Here is a 16,091-nt window from a genome sequence, read left to right on the forward strand (position 1 = left end):
GCCTACGACAAAAATTGTATCAACTTAAAACATACTTGGAGCAGAGAAAAAGGTGAAGCAGATAAACATGAAATGATGTCCAAGAGGGAAAGAAAGAAATGTAACCGTTTAAATTGGACTGAAAAGCGTATGTGGAGAGACAGGGATACATTCTGCTGGAGCACCAGAGAAAGGGGGGTCTCACACACACACACACACACACACACACACACACACACACAACAACAAAACACCGATAGAATTATAAGGTACAACATAAGAAGTTTTTTTTGTACAGCAGTATTTTCTTATATCATGCCATATGAAATATTGTCAGCCAGCTCTTAGCTTTGAGTGCAGAGGACATAGAGAATCATAACGGGTAAACAGGGTGTGTTCAGTCTTCTTTTGACTTTGTCTACATTTTGTGTTTTCCTGTCCAGCAACTTTACATATTTTCCCCCACGTGACCTGAGACGTTTGCATTGTGCTGTGTAGTTACATAAAGTATTTTTAAAAGTGAATTCCACAGGAGGGAACAAACAAATCAATGTTTAGCATATGTCACCTCTCAGTCAAACTTCTTCTCTGTTCAGCACCTTGTTATCTTCCTTCTCATTGCAGATCATGGACAAGATGAAGTCAGAGAAGGGACAACACTGTAAGTGGCTTTCAAGTAACCTGGATTACATCCTTAAGCAGTGCGGGAATATTATATTTATGAATGAGTTTCAGATTTTTATTAATCAAACCAGTGCATTAGACAAGATGAAGGTGCTTTTACTCTGCACTGCACAGACTGTTAATTTTTTGAATTGTGATTGTTATTAATATTTACAGGGTCACCAACAGTGAGCGCGGATAGTAACGGTGTTGTCCTCGCCAGAGAAATGAGAAATGTAAAAGCGTAAAACCTCATCTGTAATATTGAAACAGGGAGTGATCCAGGAAGTAGTCAGACTGGTAAGCGTTTATATTTCTTTGTTAAGCTCCCACCCATCATTGATAGCAGCAGGCTATAAGACGGAGCACACAGGAAGCATTCAGGAAGCCCTGCTGAAGCACAGCACAATAGCACGATAGTACAATCATGCTATTCTTTACAATGTAACACTGGGGGGAAAAGATGATTTGCCAGTTATAAAATGAGACGAAAGGAGAAAACATTTGAAAACAATATCCTATTTCAGTTTTTGTTCTTCTTTTCCAAAGTCTCCTGTGGTAGAAGAAGTAGGCCCTACTCAATATAAAATGAAAAAAAAATGTTCTGGTGTAGAAATATGTTTTCATCTTTTTTAGACTTTAGTCTTTGTTTCTGGTAAAATAATGGATTAAACAGCAACAGAGGATTATACTCATACTTGTCCATCCAGTATTTACTGTAAGTTGTGGTGATGCTAATGAGCGCGGCATGACTGAAGCCAAATAATAAGTAAGTCATTATAACTAAAGTGGATGGCAATAAACCCCAAAACAACAAGGGAAATGATGGGATGTGATAGTAAGTAAAATCAGTGGTGTAGGGTGTGTGCATGAGTGCTGAGTGTGTTGAGAGAAATAGATGTTGTATAAATGGGAACAAAATCTCGGAGCTTCATACTCGGAGAACACCGGCCCAGGTGCCTCCAACTAGAGCAATCAACGCCTCCAGATATCTGTTTCATTAAAGAGACACATCGACAAGTAAACAGCTCGGGGACGGTCACACACCCCTCCATAACAGCTGGGTCCTGAAGGGAATCCCAGTACCAAAATATCATAACTATAATACAACACATTTTTCCAATAACACCAAAACAAGACAAACATTGTCTGAATCCCAGAGTCCATATACTTTACCAATAATTCTGTTGTGATCTGAAAAGCATCTTAGGTGAACCATTGACCTTCTCCAGCAGTCCAACATCCCTTGCACCAGGCTCCCGCCCCATCAACCAGTGCACCTAGGAAGCAGTTTAGGAGGTTAGGAAAAGACAAGAGGAGAACCAAGGAGACCAACACATAGTAAACCCTCATTACTGGGGAGCCCTGGACAACACGTCCGCCACCACGTTGTCGGTCCTCTTTACATGATGAATATCCAAACAGTAAGACTGCAAAAAGAGTGACCACCTGATTAACCTCTGGTTGGATCACTGCAACGAGTTAAGGAAGGTCAGTGGGTTGTGATCAGTGTAAACAACTACAGCTGTACCACTGCCTCCAACATACACATCAAAATGTTTCAAGGCCAGGATTAGCGGCAGAACTTTTTTTCAATAACCGAATAATTTAAATGACAGGAGTTAAATTTCCTTGAGAAGAAAATAACAGGCTTGTCTATCCCCAGGCCATCTGCTTGCATGAGGACGGACCCTGCACCTCCATAGCTAGCATCCACCTATATTTGAAACTGCCTGTCCAAGCGTGGGGCAGCCAGAACTGGAGAAGAGCAGAGGAGTGTTTTCACCTGTTCGAATGCTTTTTGACAGCCCGGTGACCAGACAAATGTAGCATTGTTTTGTCTTGTATGGCTAAGCCCTAGGCGCTCTCAGTAGGATGTAACCCTAACACCCAGTATGAATAGTTATGTACATCGTCTGTACTTTACTATTGCCTATTGAGAACATCTCACCATTTATGACTATCACTGCCAAGTCTTCACCCAGGGAATTTACCTTAAGCTCCTCTGGTAGATTCTGTCGTCACATCTGGATCACACGGTTAACGGGCAGGGGAAGAGGGTTAAACTGTTCTAAAGAACCAGAGTACTTTGTTTGGTTTCAGCCCATTACAAATGGTAAAGCTGTGGTTTTATTCAAGTTTTTCACACAAAAATCACATGCAACAATTTCAATTCAATGAAACAGTCTCAGTGCTACAAGAACTAATTCTAATTCTAACACTTCTACTGTAATAGGGCTTTTCTATTCAGCTTTCGCTGATTTGCTAAATAAATATAGTTCAGCTTATACCCTGGAAATCTCCCCTCCTCTCTCTCTCTCTCTCTGACATTCCTGCTGTTTTCAGGCTCTCTCAGTCAGCTCTCGCTGTGAGTTTTTTCTTTTTTCCATGCTGTCTTCTGATAGCAGAAGGGTCTTCTAGTCCACCTCCGAGTGGATAAGACACCGAAGGGTCTTCTATAGAAGTCTCTCCCAATGTCTACTACTGGGGAATCGCCTTTTTTTTCTTTGTGAAATAAGTATGATCCAGTCTCTACCCTGGAAAATCCCACTCTTTCCTGGGAATCTCTCTGTTTTTCTCCTACCTTCTCCTGTCTCTCTCTGCTCTGCTGGCTGGTTCTATGCTCATCTAAAGCTGGTACCTCCTTCAGGTTCATGCGTCACTCACACACGAGTCCTCCTGCTTTTTGGTCTACAACAGAATGTAACTGGTTGTAACTGCTTTGATCCTGTTCAGAAGAGGAAGGATTATATAAGTTTTGAGTGACTATTTTATATCAGGCGTCTATGCAGTTTATATGGTTAATCACGTGTATCATAAAATAAAACAGTTTTTATGTTTAATCATTTCTATCATGAATTAAAACTGTTTATATGTTTAATGGTTATACTTTGAAATCAAAAAGGTTACAGGTTATAATAGTTATACTTTTATGCTTTCATACTTTTATACGATCTCTTAACAATGGTTAACTAGCTTAGAGCTAGATCCTAAAAAGCTTCTCGCAAATACTGTCGCATAACTTCTCCAGACACTCGCACAACTCCCAGAAATCTTCTTGCTGCATCTATATTTATATAGATCTTCTCAGACAACATTCAGACGAATCAGACTGGGCATGTGCGCATATAGTGCTGATCTCAGAGGCAATGCGTAATGGAATAAAATGACTTCACCCCATTCTAGCGTCATGTAGATCTGTGCTGTTTGGGCACAATTGACTTTTTTTTGGGGTTTATTTTTTTGCAGAGTGGTATCCAAGAATAGCAATGTTTTTTTCCCTCAATTTTTCATCCTTCAATGTTTTTTGTTTAATGATCATCACATCTTTACTGCCAGCATGGCCTGTTAGTTGTATGTGTGGAGAAAGCATTGTTTTATCTGTCTAACAAACCCAACTTAATGCTTAATTACCTAATGAAAGACTTATTATTATTCCTGAAGCGTTTACAATCCGTCTTATGTCTTCATCTTCTTACCTCCCTGACCGCTGATGGTTTCTCAGAGCTGTTGGATATGTGGCAATGCTTTGATCTGTATATGGACTGATTTAAAATCCTGTGTTCTACAAAGTAATCCTCATGACTCGGTGTAGCTGCTTGTTGGCAGATGCAAAGCTGTTTTAAGCCACTACACATGTTATATTCACTATTTAAGAAGCTTCACAGGAACTCAACATGACTGAAGTTGAGCCAAAAAAAATCTCACAGTACAAAAGTGTCACTTTAGATGACTTGAGTGTTTTATTGAATGCAAAACCAAACCAGTGAAGTTGAGAAATGAGTCGGAGCAGTTCACACAATCCTGCAGAAGAATGACCAGGAAACATCTGTCAATAAAGAAACGTCCTCATTAATTATCTCAGTGTTTACACAATAACACACATTACATTACTATATATATATATATATATATTTATTTATTTATTTCACCAACAAGGACCACGGCAATAACAGTATGAGTTTCGAGAGGTTTATTGCATAGTGGAATGATTGTTAGATTCAAGAAGCGGAAGGGGTCGAGGGATGAATAGATATAGGGTAGAGGTAGAGGGATGAAGGGGAGTAGGGTAGAGGGATGAAGGGGAGTAGGGTAGAGGGATGAAGAGATGTGGGGTAGGGGTAGAAGGATGAGGGGTAGGGATGAAGAGATGTGGGGTAGGGATGAAGGGATGTGGGGTAGGGATGAAGGGATGTGGGGTAGGGATGAAGAGATGTGGGGTAGGGGTAGAAGGATGAGGGGTAGGGATGAAGAGATGAGGGGTAGGGGTCGAGGGATGTAGGGTAGGGATGAAGAAATTAAGGGATGTAAGGAAGAAGAAACAAGGAGGGTTTGTAGAAAGGAGGTTAGGCGATCGATGGGGGACCGTTGATGTCTGGCGGCTGGCGGGAATGGAGACTGTAGGGTGGGGGCCGTCTCTTCGGAAACTCTGGCGGTGCAGAGTCCCCTGTTGTTCCTGTAATCCTGAAAAAAAAAAAAAAAAGAGAGAGAGCGAGAGAGATCAACGGTAAGACAAATAATATTGTATTCATTGAATTAAAGATACTAAATGATCGATATAGTAAGTAAGACAGACAAATAATCTTTGAAAGTGAATGAAATTAATTATGAACAAATAGACGTAGCATACAGTTTATAGGCATGTTACATAATATGACTTTGTTTATATATTGTAGCCTATTCTAGGTCACTTTCTCAACAAAACAGAAGCGCCTACTTACTTTTTCTGGCCAAAGGGAACACAATGTCAGCCCGTCCCATCGTAGAGTCAATCCGAGTCGCTCTCTTCGGACCTCCTCCTTCCGACGACATCGATCTCAGGGTCCTCCTCCTCTTCAGGTAGCCCACACCTGTACCTGTCAATAATACACTCAAAAGCAGCATTAAAAGCGTCATCATCATATGGGTCAGCGTGAATCAAAGATAGTAAATGATTAATATATTCTATAATATATTTTGACGCTCATACAAACCTTTTTTGTCCACGGTGAACAGCAGCAGCTCAGGTGGTGGAGTATTGTAAAAGTTAAGTATGAGACAGAATGGTGTTAATAAAACAATATTTCAATTATAAAATAAACATACTAAAGGCATAAACAGATTAACATTATAATACATTGAGCTATTTCTAACTTTGCCTTTACATTATAGATTCTAAATCAGAAGCTCTGACTCACCTTTTTTGTCCACGGTGATGGAGTGAGAGAGGGAACAATAAATCATCGTAAGTAAGACGGACAAATAATCTTTGAATGACCAAATAAGAAATTATTTATGAACAAATAGACGTAGCATACAGTTTGTAGGTATGTTACATAATATTCCTACTTACTTTTTCCGGCCAAAGGGAACACAAACATGGTTAGTAACACAAAAGATTTTTGAATTATTGAATTAAGAATTTAATATATTTTAATTGTTACTATACCTTTTTGGGCAATATTATTAAGGCAATTTTAACCCGCAGACTTTAACCAAACTGTCTTTGGGGAGTTTCCCTGGTCCCGTTTTCATGAGGTTTGCTCGTGTTGGATGTTCTGTATTTAGGTGTCCAGCGCAGTGCCAGTCAATTTTCAAGCAAAGGTGGTAAGTTCCTCTTCTCACATCAGCTTTCAATGATGTCTTTAGTGTTGACCTGGAGAGGATTACAGACACTGAGGGGTATGCATGACGTGTGTGATTCAAGCACACCCCCCACTGTGCAGACTGCAGACCAACCACTAGGAGCCAATGGTGCTGTAACAAGAAATAATGTGCTGATTGGAACACCGATCAAGCTAAAGGTTCCTTGCCCTGCCAGACGCAAAGGCCGGCCCTCAGGGTTAAAGTGGGTCAATCCACCGGCCCCAGTGCAAGGCGCTACATGGGGTGTCATCAGCCCTGCCACACACAAAGGCTACCATGAGAACCACTGGTCCTGCTTCGATGTGGACTCAGTGGTTGCTCCGATGACGTTTCTGGGAGGATTGATCCATCCAGCATGCATATATGAGTAGATACCATAGAAAAGCCCCAGTGCAAGGCGCTACATGGGGTGTCATCAGCCCTGCTAGATGCAAAGGCTACCATGAGAACCACTGGTCCTGCTTCGATGTGGACTCAGTGGTTGCTCCGATGATGTTTCCGGGAGGATTGATCCATCCAGCATGCATATATGAGTAGATACTACAGAAAAGCCCCAGTGCAAGATGCTACATGGGTTTTCTCCAGCCTTGAAGACGCAAAGGCCAGCACTCAGGATGAAATAAAGGTTGATTGATCCAGCGTGCAGATATGAGGCCCTCAGGGTTAAAGTGGGTCAATCCAACGGCCCCAGTGCAAGGCGCTACATGGGGTGTCATCAGCCCTGTCACACACAAAGGCTACCATGAGAACCACTGGTCCTGCTTCGATGTGGACTCAGTGGTTGCTCCGATGACGTTTCTGGGAGGATTGATCCATCCAGCATGCATATATGAGTAGATACCATAGAAAAGCCCCAGTGCAAGACACTACATGGGGTGTCACTAACTCAGCCAGACGCAAAGGCCGGCCCTCAAGAATAAAGAAAGGTTGAGCTGTGAAAAAATGAAGAGATACTACAGAAAAGCCCCAGCGCAAGATGCTACATGGGTTTTCTCCGGCCTTGAAGACGCAAAGGCCAGCACTCAGGATGAAATAAAGGTTGATCAATGCAGCGTGCAGATATGAGGCCCTCAGGGTTAAAGTGGGTCAATCCAACGGCCCCAGTGCAAGGCGCTACATGGGGTGTCATCAGCCCTGCTAGATGCAAAGGCTACCATGAGAACCACTGGTCCTGCTTCGATGTGGACTCAGTGGTTGCTCCGATGATGTTTCCGGGAGGATTGATCCATCCAGCATGCATATATGAGTAGATACTATAGAAAAGCCCCAGTGCAAGACACTACATGGGGTGTCACTAGCTCAGCCAGACGCAAAGGCCGGCCCTCAAGAATAAAGAAAGGTTGAGCTGTGAAAAAATGGAGACACTACAGAAAAGCCCCAGTGCAAGGCGCTACATGGGGTGTCATCAGCCCTGCCAGATGCAAAGGCTACCATGAGAACCACTGGTCCTGCTTCGATGTGGACTCAGTGGTTGCTCCGATGACGTTTCTTGGAGGATTGTCAGCCCGTCCCATCGTCAAGTCAATCCGAGTCGCTCTCTTAGGACCACCTCGGTCTCTTCATAGCAGCCTCCTCCTCGTCGTCGCTCTCTTCCCTGCGTCGTTTTGTGGAGGAGCCGAGGCCAGAAGTTGAGGGAACTGCTGCATCCGTGAGCTCTTCTGATGAATCTTCAACATCCAGTACAGGGAGCTCAACTGCAAACTCAAAGTCCTCGTCCTCAGAGTCCTCAAGTACGATGACGTCAATCTCAGGGTCATCCTCCTCTTCAGGTAGCAAATACCCGTACCTGTCCAAAATAAGCTCAAAAGCAGCTTCTAAAGCATTATTATCAAAAGATTCAGTGTAACGAAAAGCAGAGTCAGCGTGAGGGAAAGCAGGAGCAGCAAAAGCATAAGGATCAGCGTCGGGAACAGGGCAGTAAACAGGAAGAAGAACATAGCCTTGTTGTTGTCCCTCCATCACAAAGTGTGGTGGTGGGAACTGCAGCTCACCCTCAGCCTCCTGAAGCCCGTCCACATGATCCACACCAACGCCAACCTCTTCCTCCTCGTCCTCGTAATCAAGAAGGACCGGGTCGTCGGGCATAAGGGCGGCATCAGGGCGGACTGAGGTAGGAAGAAAAACATTTATTTAAAAAAAGTCACATCCACAAGCCACCAACTAACACAAAGCCACCGCTAGTCTGCTTCAAAAGGCAACTATTTCAGTATTTATCAGGAGCAAATTATGAAATGCTATTTCCATGTGAGACCATAGCCACGGTCCAAACTTATTCTATAGGGAAAGGCCAGTGTGCACATTATCACCAGCCGAGCACTTTAAAAAAAGGCTCTTACATTTGGAACTGGATTCAGAAAACGTCATTCACATACACTAATATAATCAGACAACATTTGCCCAAACTATTTTCCACTCCTTCATAGTGTATATGCAACCTTGTACTGTAAGAGATGTGTTGGTAAAAGCTGTTGTCCTCCATTGTACCATGGTGTACACACTGCAAAATACTACACACAAATACTCCATCATGCTCTTATAGCATCTGTTTCTTCACTTAAAGAATATATTGACTGGGGTGCTGTGCAATAAACATGTTAAATTGTGATGAATGGATCCAAATCATATCCATTTGTTATCGTTTGTTTAAAGAGCACAGTAGCAGTAATGAAGGACTAAAGAGCTAAAGTGATGTGGAGTTGTATTCAGTCAGATTTAGTTATTTGGCATACAGTACTTCTGTCTACTTGGTGAGGGAAGAATGGATCAGTTTAACCCTTGTTTGCACAACACAATTCTGCATAACAACCCTGTTCACATTGTATAGCCATAATAAAAGTCAGACTACTATATTATAAATCAGAACAAAGCGTGTTGCATCATAGTTTGGACCTTGTGGTGATTCTGACTCTATTCAGTGAGAGATGACACTGCCTCCAATACTATCTGAAGTTTCTAATAAACTGTGAAAAACACTGAGATGAAGCCATCTTTTAGTAGGCCTATAGCATTTGCGTTGTATTAAATGCTAATCGCGGTTAGCATTTCTGCATTAACGGCAATGTTAATATTAGCTTAGAAGCTAGCTAGTCAAACATGCTTACATGTTGGCTATATGCTGGATTGTTGTTATGTATTCATGCATGTGTATATGGATAGTTTGTAAGGCCATATTTCATATTGTGTTTCCACAGTTTTACAAATTAAGAAAGATTCTAACTAAAGCCCTGAAACTCTTCGACGGATGCCTGGGTCTTTATTGAAAGGATCTACTGTTAGCGATCTGCTAAGCTTTCCTGCACAAAGCAAGAGCAGAATAATGACACTGCCTCCAATACTATCTAAAGTTTCGAATAAACTGTGAAAAACACTGAGTGCATGACAAACCACTTTACAGATAAAACTACATGACCCACAAATCACAATGTTATGATGACACTAACATGACTGACAGATGACTGAACGCTTTGGTTTTTAGGTCCATTAACTGTCAGACATTCACCAATGTTAACGTTACATCTCTTTCATTCAGGCTCATAACAATTTTGATCTCTTGGTGCATTTTAATGAATATCTTGAAGCTAGCTCTCAAATGCTCCTTCTTTTAGTTCCATCTTGCCATGGTGCAAGAAGAGGTCTATTTCTCAAAATGGTGGAGGCGCCATTTTGTTTCCGAGATTGTCAACACAAAAATCAACGATTTGATCCCCTCAAACAAAAATAACGGTGTTTTCATGTCCCTACACATGTGTTAACACATCCCACACCTATTTCGAAGAAGAAAGTCCAGTCTTAACATATAATTATTGTTTTACACCAGAAACTGTGAGTGGCCTCAAAATCTGAGTTTTTCTAATTGCTAGCTTAAATTCTGAACATTCTTTAGCTTAATATTCAACAATTGAACGTAATTAAACGCACGTTTTGTACTGAAATGACCTTTTATGGAGTCAAGGAACATTAATAAACACATTTGGCATGAAATTTAAAAAAAAAAAAAATAAATAAAATAAAATAATAATGTTTTACCTGTAGGTCTGAACATGCACACTGGTCTGCACACCGGGGGTCCACTGGAAGCCATTATATCCAACAGGTATTGTTTGCTGTAGGTATTCAACTCAGTTCTCCAACAGTTTGTTTTCGAGGTGATCAGATCTCTGAGAGCTCAATCTTGTAGGTTCCGCAGGTAAACTTGTTAGGTTCAAGTGCAACTCAGAAAGGCCGTTTTTCGATGACGCTAGTATGTGGCCACGCCCCCTCCAGTTCCCACTAACGCAGGCATGCGTGTGTGAGAGAGATTTTATTTTATAGTAAATTGTGTAAATGTAAATAGTTTGGACTGTGTGTGTGTTTACAATAGGTGTTTCCATAAATCCGTGATGTGTGTGATACGCTTCACATCATCTTGACCCAGAGCATACATACAAGGTTCAACCAAGAATGAAACATGTCAGCAGTTTCATTTGTGTTGTTGTTGATTTAGATATAAAATAATGAATAGAAAGGCAGTAGACATGAGTAGACATGAACTAAACTAAACTTGAATCACTGCATGCTTCCATCGACATCATGCAAAGATTGCACAATTCATGAAACCCAAATTTATCGCATTTAATTGAGTACCATGTGGGGCTTTTTATTTGTCACTGGGATGATACTGTGAAGGATTTCAGTATTAAAAACATTATTAGTAGGATTAATAACACCCCAAGTGGTGAGTAGAAGTGTCACAATAATAAGAATGTCAAAATATGTTAAGTCACAATATATTTACTTATGGAATGTATAATATGTTTACAGTATGTTTACCATAGAAGTGTTAAGCCATAAAAGACAATCATTGAATGTATTAAACTGTGAAGAATAGCCAAGGGACAGACAGGGATTTCGAGACAGGCATTGCAGAGACCACCAAGACCAGAGGAGGAGTCCGGACGACTTCAACCAAACACTGAGCTGATAACTGCCCGAAGCCAGGAGGGGCTATTGAATTTCGGCCAATCACAGAGGCTGATACTGGACATTTAAACTTTCGGACAGAGACTTTTAAATATAGGCTAGTTCCAGAGGGTTTTGGCCAGAGTTCGCGCCGTTACCACTCTGTCTAGTTGACCAGCTGGGCTGGCCTATTAGGTGGGCCTTGTGAGAACTCTGCCCTGGGGACATATTGACATCGATAGAGTAATTCAGTTTGCAACTGTTCTAGCTTCTCTTGTTTATTAAATACTTTTTGATTGTAAACCGGATCCAGTTCATTTTTGGTGCGACTTCGCAGCGAAAGCCCAGCAGTCTGGGTCTCCCCTGAAAATATCTAGCCCCAACAATACCGAGCAGCCCACGGTCTGTGATGTTATTGCTTTGTGAAGTAATAAAATCACAGTTTTATTTTTGAATTGTTATTAATATTCAACTTTATATGCACATAGTGAAAAGATCACTTTGTGGTGCATTTTGCGACATTTCTAAAAACAAGGGACTCTAATGATGCATGTATGTCATCTGGACAACCTCCACATGATGGCAGTATTGTAACTGCATTCACTTTTTATTCACCGATGTATTTTTGCCAACACATGGCACCACAGTCTCACTTGCAGTACTACAAGTAAGACGCCCTCTTTTCTTCTTCCAAACACAATCATCCCATCTCCCCAATTAAGCAAGACAACACTGTGCGGGGTGAAACTGTAACATTAACTCAGACTGCAGACTGTGTTGAAAGTAAGACAGTATTGTTCTCAGCCGTGACCTCATTTTACACGTTTAATCTGTTGCTCATCATCAGTCGGTGGGATAAGTCTGGGAGCAGGAAGGGTGGGAGAGTCTTCCTCTCGCTTTACTGTCAAACATCTGTGTGTGATCATAACAATCCAACTGAGAGCTGGACTGAGATTTCTATCCAGTAGATATCATGCAAATTGAACACTGATATGAAACAGCGTCTCCCCCCTGAACCAAATGTATTTACAAAACTCTCAGCTTAATTGATGTGTTATATTATGAGTTATGAAAATACTATAAGGTCACTAATGACTGTTGCTAATTGCAACAGCTTAGTACCACAGTCACATTTATATCATAATAATACAATCGGTGATGGCTGAATACTTGAAATGAGGTAGTGCTTAACACTGGATATCTTCTGTCTTGCGCACATGCAGGTCGAGTCTTTGGCCCAATCCCAATGTCCCCCCTAAAGCCTCAAACCCTGAACCCTCAAGGACTTACTGACGTCACCTGGTAAGTGGGTGAGTGTGAGAGACTGTGAGGGGTTGAGATGGTGTAAATAGGAATGGGACAGCACTTTCTTGCAACATATCACGTTACCATGAAAACGACAACAAATATGATGTTTAACTGTGTGTATTTATTTTATACTTTGTACTCCCTGATTTGAATGTCTTCCTGGCTATTTCCTCACTTATTCTACTTAACATTAGATTAGATGTGCGGAGTGATACTTATCTGAATTCATGTGTTGAGCAACACCATCAGTGTCACAAATTCCACTTCATCTGAGATTGTTTTCATCCTGTCTGTTTCTCTAACTCTGCTGTTGTTTCAGGTCCTGCTATTCTCACCCTGGGTACATCCCAAGCCTCTTAATTGCATCCCCGTTTCCCTCACTTGGGTCCTTTCCTTGCGTCTTAGTCCCTCCCACCAGGGATGCATGGAGGAAACCATGCGAGGAGAGAGGAACGAGGAAATGAGGATTAAGAGACTTGGGATGTACCCCCTGTCATCACTCATATTCCCCTCACCTGGTCCTCCACGCCCATCTCACCTGCAGCCCATTCCCTCATTAGTCCCTCACTATTTAGGTCCGTTCACTAGCACTTTATCCCTGCCAGATTGTCTTGTGTTACTGCCAAGCTTTCCAGCATTATCCTCGTTACTATTCGTGCTCGGCCTGTTCAGACCCTGCCTGCTTGGATTCTCTGCCTTCCCCTTGTTGGATTTGTTTGCCTTATTGACTGACCTCCCGGTTTGACCCTGCATGAACACTAGTAAACCAAACTGTACTTGTACTCTGTGTCGTGCTTTTGGGTTCCCGTACTTGTAATCCTTACAATCAGTTGTTATTCTGACAAAACGGCCCAAAATCTAGAGAAATACTCTCCAAGCAGGTTTTTCTTCTTTTAATAATAAAGTCTTTATTCTCAGGGTTTGGTTGTTGGAAACATCACACAGCCTGGTGTTACAGCAGACAGTCAGAGAGCCAGCTGCATGTTCAGTGAAGGGTGTGTCTGCAGATTCACAACACAATGCTATGAGCTGGACAGAGAACACGTCCTCTATTGTGGGCAGCAGAACTTCCATAATACTAACATGTTTCTTCAGACAGTCCCCGCTGAATCTTATTGGTTGTGTATTGCCGTCTAAAACACAAAAGCACAGGTGTGTGTAAATAACACCATAGCTTTCATAAACTGCTATTTCGTAAAGATTTGAGACATTGAAGTCTTCCATGTGCTCATGAAAAAACAGAAATGTGGTGCTTGCCAGGGTGTCGGGTTAAGGATTGTGGGGTCAGACAATTTTCTGCAGGAGTTAGCTTGAGCTTATTCTACATTAAGTCTACGTTATGTGTTGCTTGTTTGTAATAAACTCTATTATACCAGCAAGAACAGTGTCCACGGAGCATCCTTCATCATCACTTCAACAGACCTGTCGCATGCAAGATACGACATAGATGGCGGCACGAACAGGACGGCAGTGACCTGGCGGCTTTCCGACGACTTCACATACGGTGAGCTCTCTCGATGGAATGCTGGTCATTAATTGGGGCTGTTATGTGGAATTGTTGGGTAAAGTTGCTTGGACACACCGTAAATTAAGAACCTTCTTGTTATGGACATGTTCTGTTGATTTGATGTTTAAAGTGAGGCTCCGTGCTAAATTTAATGGAAAAAAAAAAAAAAGGGGGAAGATGAAAAAGGAAAAAGGAAAAGGAATAGTTTAGAATAGCTTCATGGTAACGAATAAGGTGTGCTAAATAGTATCGTGCAAGATTAATGAAGAGGGGCCCTCAACTTCTTAACGGTAAGACATATGCATATTAGTCACCGCGTAACGATGGCTCTGACATAGTCCGGAATTAAGTTAGAAAAACAAAAAGGGGAGAAACCTGGATCCAGGTAATTTGAATAAATAAATGTAAAAGGTTAAAGGAAAGAGTGATAAGGAAATAAAGGAAATGATCATATGATTGAGCCGCAAATCAGATAGGTAGAGCCCTCAAGTGTAGGAGCAGTAATACGGGCCGCGTAAAACCTGAAACAACATCTTATGGTCAGTTTAATAACTGGAGAGTGTAAATTCACAAATTCAATTGACTGTTACCACTCTGACATTGGTTGACGAACGGTGTCTGATGCAGCCTCTCATCGAATATTTACACCTCAGAGGTAGCATGAATTTTATAAGGAAAAGGAAATATAGCGGCAAAAAGCATGCTGTGTGAATGAAGGCTAAAAAATGTGTGTGTGTGTGTTTACTTTGTGTTTACTTTGGGATTGAGCAGAGAGCGAGAATGGGTGTGCGTAGAAGGCTAAGAGAATGAGTGTGTGTGTTTACTTTGGGATTGAAGAGAGGGGAGAATGGGTGTGCGTTGAGTGCTGAAAGTATGGGTGTGTGGAACTTAGCTGCTGATGTGTTCCAGATGTGGGCCATAAAAATGCATAGGATGAGAATGGATGCGTTGAAAGAAAGAAAAAACATATTATGATTGAATAAACGTACATAGGTGGTGATTTTAGAACGGGACATTTAATAATTTGAAAGGACAGATATGTGGCCCGATGTATTTGATAAAACCATGAGCTTCGTTTGAGGAGACGTAATGAATTGAACGAGTCAGTAAATAAAACATGAGCTCTTCTTAAAAGGGACGTAAAATAACAAATGAGCTGTTAAATGCACAATGAACTTCGTTTAAGAAGGGTAGAATTTGACACCCCCCCCCCCCTCCCCCCTCCCTCGTCTCAAAACTCCCTCCAGATGGAGGTCGAAAGGTGATGATAAAACACTCTTGGGAGATACAGAGAATTTCTTTGCCATTTGAACTGTTTGGGTTCAGTGGGAGTTCACTAAATGCTACAATGTTTAGATAAAGGGGTCGACTCAGAAATAATATTTATGTATGCTGTTAACGGGACCGAAGGATTTCATAAGAGACTAAATCATTGCCTGTTTCTTGTCTGTTATGTCATTTACGGTGAATGAGAATTGACAAGGGGAGGCAAGGCAGTGGACCGGCACATCACGGAGTGTGGCTGGCTGACGTCAAAGGGGAGGCTTACGTTTCAATCTACTAAAGGCCGGTACAAATTTATCTACAGACTCTTTAGCAGTCGTAGGTAATATTGAGGGTACACATATAAACCTGCTTTCATTTATAAGCCTAAGAGGATACTGACCTGATCCTATACACATGAAAGAATACATGCTCTAGGCAGATAGGAGAAATAAATAAATAAATAAATAAATAGAAAACTTGGCAACTGATTGACCAGTTAATGCATTTAATTAATTAATGGCATATGATTGTTTGGTCTAACCTCTGCTGACAATTGCAGATGTCCATTTTTGTTATTGTGCGTGGTTAGTTCTGATCTGTGCTGTGGTGTACATCAATATGGTGACTGTCTGATGATTTGAGCTGAATATTGATTGATTGGATAATTGATTGATTTGTTGATTGATTGACAGATTGGTTTGTTAATTCCTTAATTGATAAGGGATAATTGGTGAATTGGTAATTGTCTAATTTGTTAATTGGTTAATTGGTAATTGCATAATTGGTTAATTGGTAAGTTGATAAT

The 16,091-nt window shown here is 41.4% G+C and overlaps 1 long non-coding RNA gene across 1 annotated transcript; it reads left to right on the top strand.

The window, feature by feature from the left end:
- The first annotated feature begins 457 nt into the window (after positions 1 to 457).
- Positions 458 to 13,288, top strand: LOC142964881 (uncharacterized). Its single transcript, XR_012957599.1, has 3 exons — positions 458 to 640; positions 820 to 942; positions 12,429 to 13,288. It is a non-coding gene; the product is annotated as an uncharacterized LOC142964881 (long non-coding RNA).
- The last annotated feature ends 2,803 nt before the right edge of the window (positions 13,289 to 16,091 follow it).

This window comes from Anarhichas minor, unplaced genomic scaffold, assembly GCF_050575085.1.
Source record: "Anarhichas minor isolate MPS153535 unplaced genomic scaffold, ASM5057508v1 ptg000004l, whole genome shotgun sequence".
Classification (NCBI taxonomy): Eukaryota; Metazoa; Chordata; class Actinopteri; order Perciformes; family Anarhichadidae; genus Anarhichas; species Anarhichas minor.